At 32.8% G+C, this 6157-nt stretch overlaps 1 non-coding gene across 1 annotated transcript; it reads left to right on the top strand.

Annotated features, from left to right (window-relative positions):
• Positions 1 to 3912: 3912 nt before the first annotated feature.
• Positions 3913 to 4414, top strand: LOC107847318. The gene is made up of 2 exons (XR_007047512.1): positions 3913 to 4073; positions 4357 to 4414. It is a non-coding gene; the product is annotated as an uncharacterized LOC107847318 (transcript).
• The last annotated feature ends 1743 nt before the right edge of the window (positions 4415 to 6157 follow it).

Here is a 6157-nt window from a genome sequence, read left to right on the forward strand (position 1 = left end):
TTTTTAATCTAATGACAGAGCCGTGGACCGGAACCTCGATAGAACCTCACTCGACTCTCCAACTCGGTATAGTCCATCCCTTTCCAATCATTTGAAATACCCGTGACTTGATTCTCTCATAACTTGGGTAGGTAGGATGTCTTAAGTCAAGACCCAGTTGTCCTTCTTCTTTCTGTTTCTTTCTTTGAATAATGGTCGGGTCAAAATTTGGTCTCGCTGTCTACTTCTTTGTCTGAAAACACTTCGTGTTTACATTCAAAGGGGGCATGATGTAGACACCTAATTTTGTCCTTCCCGAAGTCTAATTTTATTCATTTTTAGTTCACCTTACCATGTGTCCAACCCTATGTAATTATATCCCACAAAAATACAAAAATAAACAAAAACAATACCTCTAACTTATTTATCTTATCCTAACAACCTACCCAATCAAAAGCTTCCACCTCCCTATCCACTCACATTTTTATCCTCACAATAACAAACTAAAAGAAGGGGGACCACGGGTAAACCTAACAAAAAAGGACCCATTTTGTCACCATCTTCTTCTCTATATATTTGGATATATACACACAAAAGAGGATCCATTTTTTTTTTTTGGTTTTTGAGGGAACAAGAACGACATACACAGACTCCATTCCCCCCCTCCCCCCTTTTTTTCTTCCTCACTGAGAACGCCATCAACACTTCCTCTATCACATTTTTTTTAAAAGACACCATCGGATTTCTCCGCTTGTGCATCCTCATATACCCACAACATATATATATACACACTCACAGAAATCGGGGAAACTCAAAAACTCACTGGAAATTCGAAGATACACACATAGTAACCAATTTAGAGAAGACCCTCACCGAAATAATCAAGCACCGAACAATTCCACACATACTCACACACAGAAACAGAGAGAGAGATTCGAGAATGGGAGGGAGATAGAGTTAGAGAGGTCGAGATCCGTAACGAAGAAGGAAGAGGGGTTGATTTTGGGTTACTGTTCTGGCAGTAGCTTCGCCGGAATCATCCCTTCCGTTCGTCGTTCGTATAAAACGGTCAAACCTCCCTTCGTTGTTCTACGATTCCGGACAAAATTTGTCCGACGACTGGTTGTTCTGGTCGTCCGCATCACCGGCAACTCATCGGAGTTCGAACCCTGCGGGTGTTTGATTTTCCGTTGGATTTTAGCGAGCTTTTTGAGTCATCAGTCTTTTGGATTTTGTTTCGAATCACCGAGTTGGGTCCAATTTGAAGTCGAAATTCGATTCGAGTTTGGTCATTGTTAAGGTCGGCTTGAGGTTCCGGTCACGGTTTTAATCGAAATAATACATCGAGTTTGAAAGCTACGAATCGAGGTCCAACTCTATTCCCCTCTTTTATTTAATGTTTATTATATTTTGATGTGTTGGAGTGAATATTGTGTTTGGTTGATGATTGTGACGTGGTGCTATGTTTTGATATTGTGTTTGAGCAATCGTGATTACTATGGTTGATATTGATTGATTGATTCATGTGAATGAAGGAATTGAAAGATCTGAATTCATGTGGGAATAAGTGGGGCGAGAATTGAAAACTTGATATAATTAGTGAATTTTGATTAGTTTGATTCATTAGTTGTTTAACTTGAAGTAAACGTTAATTGAATTTGGTAGTATCAAGATACGCCGATTGGAATAGGCTAGATGTAGGTCGGATAGACAAATTTAGAGATTGTGGGTTGATTGAATGTTTGAAATTTGATTGAATGGTTTGATTTTATCACTTTTGAATCAATTGTATAATTTGGTCGGGGAATGCCCCGAAGTATCTGTATATATTTATTCTCCGGGGAATGCCCCGAGGTATCATATACCCAGAGGACGTTCATGATGAAGGCCCGAGGCATCGGGTAGAGCATTAGTCTAGAATTAATTTAGAGTAGGTTTATATTTTCGCATTTTTTGTTTTGGACTGTATAATTGGACTGGACACTAAATTTTGGATTGTTTTATTTGTTGATTGATTGTTTTGCGTGCTTTTGTGTGGTTTATATAATCGTAGTGTCAAAATTAGCCGATATGCTTCACCAACCGACCGTGGTCGAACCACAGGACCGAGGGGTGCCTAACACCTTCCCCTCGGTCAACAGAATTCCTTAACCGGAATCTCTGTTTGCGGATCAGTTTAAAAGAGTCAAAATGGTTTTGAAAAGGATTTTTCAAAGGTAACTTGGCACACCGGATTATGCGAAGTGGCGACTCTGAGTTTTGAAGGTAAAAAGAATCCTTTTTCGAAACAAATTTTCACCTTTTGTCACTTTAATAATTAAAACCCTTTCGACCCTTAAAACATATCTTTTTGGAGTTAAAAAAGGGGTGTAACAATGTCTACTACTACTTATTATTATTAATTATTAAATCTATAAAACGTACGAATATCTACCACTACTACTAATTATTATTACTAAATATACTAAATAACATTTTAATTTTAAAAGAGATAAGTTGAAATAGTAAATATCTATTAGGACTCCTTAACTATGAATTTCTAATTTTAAGATAATGATTCAAAAGTCTAATATATTTAAATTTAAATATTTTTGTCTTTTAATTCAAATTTATCTTTTAGTTAGTTCAAATTCAACTTTATCTAGTATAGAGTTTATTTTCGATATTTAAAAGATTACGTAACTTTCATTTGAAATTCAAAATTTAAAAATTTAACACCAATTCTACAAACTTTATCTTTATCTAAAGACTAATTTAAATAATTTATATCTCTAAAAATATCTTTTATCCTTTTATAGTTTCAATTTAAAGCTATAAAAAAAATTCAAACTAAATATTTTTTTAATATTTTATAATTTAATTTATATTAATAGTATATCAATTTTATTAAATTTATCATTAAATATTTTAATTATTTTACTATTTGAATTTGTGTTATTATTATTATTATCACCACAACAATAATATTATTACTACACACTTTTTTTTGTTAGCAAATTTACAACGTTCTATTATTATTATTATTATTTATTATTATTATTATTATTATTATTATTATTTATTAAATTAAATGTATCCAAATATATTTTATAGTACATAAAAGGATTCTTTTTTTTTAAATATAAGAGTTTATTTAGGATTCTTTAATCAAACTTTTCTACTTTTAAGCTAATGACTCTTTTTATTTTTAAAAGAATAATACATTTTCAAATTCAAATAGTTAATATATTTTAATTTTAAAATTTTATGACAATAATATTAATCTTTTTCCTAAAATTTGCCATGTGGCTTCTCAATAACTCGCCACGTGGCTTCTTGTCTTGCTTTCCGTTTTGCTTTTATATATATATATATAGATATAGAAGATTATTTATTATTAGTATTGTTATTATATTTTTATATTAGTTATTTAAATTTTTAAAGAGATAAATACATAAAAGAGTATAGGTCCATTTAGAACTCTTTAACGATGGGTTTCTATTTTAAAATTGAAACTCTTTAAACTAATCTATGTATTTAAATTGAAAGAAATATTTGAAATCAATAAGATTTATCCAAATATTTTTTATAGTTAACAATAATAAATAAAAAATGACCAATTTGTTACTCATCGTTATCCTTATTATTTTATTTTATTTTTTCTCTTTTTCTCAATTATCTTCCTTTCTTTCATTAGACTCATTCTCTAGTTGATGCTGCTACTATTTTTTTTTTTTTTGCACGGTTTTTAATTTTTCTTTTCTTTTATTTTCTTTCTTTTTTTGTCTTTTGTTTGTTTGTTAATTTTTTTTTATAAATTTTTTTATCACAACACTTAAATTTTGTCTTAAAAATTGACACGTGACTTCTCAGCATTTTGCCACGTGACTTTTTCTCGTTGCTTCGTTCTCTACTTTATAATATATATATATATATATATATATATATATATAAAAGAAAATATACAATTTTTTGTTTGTTTGTTTTTTTAAGAAAAAAATGCAGGGGTTGGCTCTACAAACATGCAATTCTATAGTATCAAGTTATGGCAAGAAAAATTTTTCATTTTTTCCTACCAAATCATTGATAATCCACAAGCACAATTTTGCCTTTATGTAAGTTTCTTGATACCCTTTACAATTTTGTGTCAAAGAATTTTATTTCATTGATTTAATTGTGTCTATGCTAGTAATTAAGTGAATTTTAATTGTAGTGTTTATATGTATACTCATGTTTAGCTTTTCGATAGCCAAACTGTATGAACTTTGACCATCGTTATAGTATTATTTGTATAATTTTCGAACATCTAAATTTGAAATTTATAAAGATTGAATTAATCGAATTCAAGTTTGCTTCAAAAAGATCTTAACTTGATGCTATAGACATTTGATTATATAGCATCAAGTTATGGGAAGAGAAAGTTTTCATTTTTGAGTGTGGTGGACTCTTTTCCAAGCAAAACATCAATGCCCACTAGGAGAATTTTGCCTTTTCATCTGTATATTCATCTTTATGTAAGTTTTTCTGTGTACCTTTTTGTATTTTGTGTTGAAAAATTTGATTTGATTGATTGATTTGTGTGTATGCTAGTAGTGAAGTGGATTAGAGATGCCCTATATATGAAGTTACGAGAAATTGGGTGCAGTTTCAGCAGCTACCTAAATATACAAAACAACTACCATCCAATGTTATCAGAAGCAAAAAATACAAGAAAGTTTTGAGATTTGTTTGGGATTTAAGCGCAAAGCACAAATAATGCACGGACTTTAACAAAAAAAGTCGCAAAGGGAGAAAAAAAATACAAATTTATATGTCTAGTCGAAGACTAATAATAATTATAAGCATGAATGTCAAATATATGAACAAATCAATTGAAAAAAGAATTACGATAAAGTGAAATATCAGTTGTTTAGTTTTGCCTCTTCATAAGTCTCATTGGCAAGGGAAAGTATGCCTTAGAACCTTGATGATGACACTAAAGCACACATTAAATGAGGCAAAGCGCTCAACACGGTTTGAGCCTCACTTCAGCGCTTAAGCGCGCCTTTGAAAACACTGCTGCCATCTGATTCTATCTAATACAATTGTAGAAAAAAAACTAGCTCACTACATTAACACTTCTAATATCAAGGGATGTGGTTCAGCATCTGCAGTGCATCTTTCCATTTAGGCAAATCTTTACGTCTAATATGCATGTGAAGGGCAACTTCTTTGCATACTCTATCACCCGATTCCATTTCTTTTGCTCCAGATGAGTGATACAGCCATTGCAAAGACACAGCTAACAATTGCTCCTCAACCAGTCTTCTTTCGTCCCCAAATGTTGTCCCAATCCAACTCGGTTTGCCAGTTGCCAATAGTCTTCTGAATTCCCTGTCATAGCAGCAACCTATTTCACAGTTCTTCGGTAACAGAACAGTCATGTATAGATGGTCAAAGGATTCAACATCTGTGTTACTGTAGACATAATCCGTAGGCACATGCATGCCAACTTGTGATAGTCTGTCCACTGTTGCCAACCTTCTCCAACTGCCGGCCTATGGGTAATTGAGCTGAGGGTCTTTCGGAAACAACCTCTCTACCTCCACGAGATAGGAGTTAGGTCTGTTTACACCCTACCCTACACAGACCCCACAGTGGGATTACAATGGGTATGTTGTTGTTTTGTATACTGATTGAGGAGTTGGGTGGTAGCTTGTTGCTCCAGTTGAGTGTTTGCTGCTTTGGATTTTTATTAAGATAATATGATATTCTCTTATGAGGAAGCTTATTTGGGCTTGTCATAGCGGTTTAGCATCACCGCACGTGGCATAGAGGTGAGCTCAACAGCCTAGCATTCGTGTAAAAAAGAAAGAAATATTCAATGAGCACCTAAGAGTGTAGCTAGCGGTTAATGCTGTGTGTGAAAACTATGGGAGATCTAGGTTCAAATCGTAGCAGAGAGACAGTGAAACAGTTAGTGATTTCTTCGCTTCTGCCTTAATCTTAGTGAGCAGAGTTACTCCGTAGTTGTACTGCTGGTTGGTAGTAGGTACGAGGTGGAATAATTCAAGGTGTGCACAAGCTGGCATGGACATCGAAGTCTAGTTTTTCCTCTCCAGTTTTTACTTTTTGGCATTGGAGTTTGAATTGGAATTTGTTTTAGAAACTAGAGCATGAAGAAATTTTTTGTTTGCAGTGTTCAATCGAAGTAGAGACT

Source organism: Capsicum annuum, chromosome 11 (assembly GCF_002878395.1).
Source record: "Capsicum annuum cultivar UCD-10X-F1 chromosome 11, UCD10Xv1.1, whole genome shotgun sequence".
In the NCBI taxonomy this organism is placed as follows: Eukaryota; Viridiplantae; Streptophyta; class Magnoliopsida; order Solanales; family Solanaceae; genus Capsicum; species Capsicum annuum.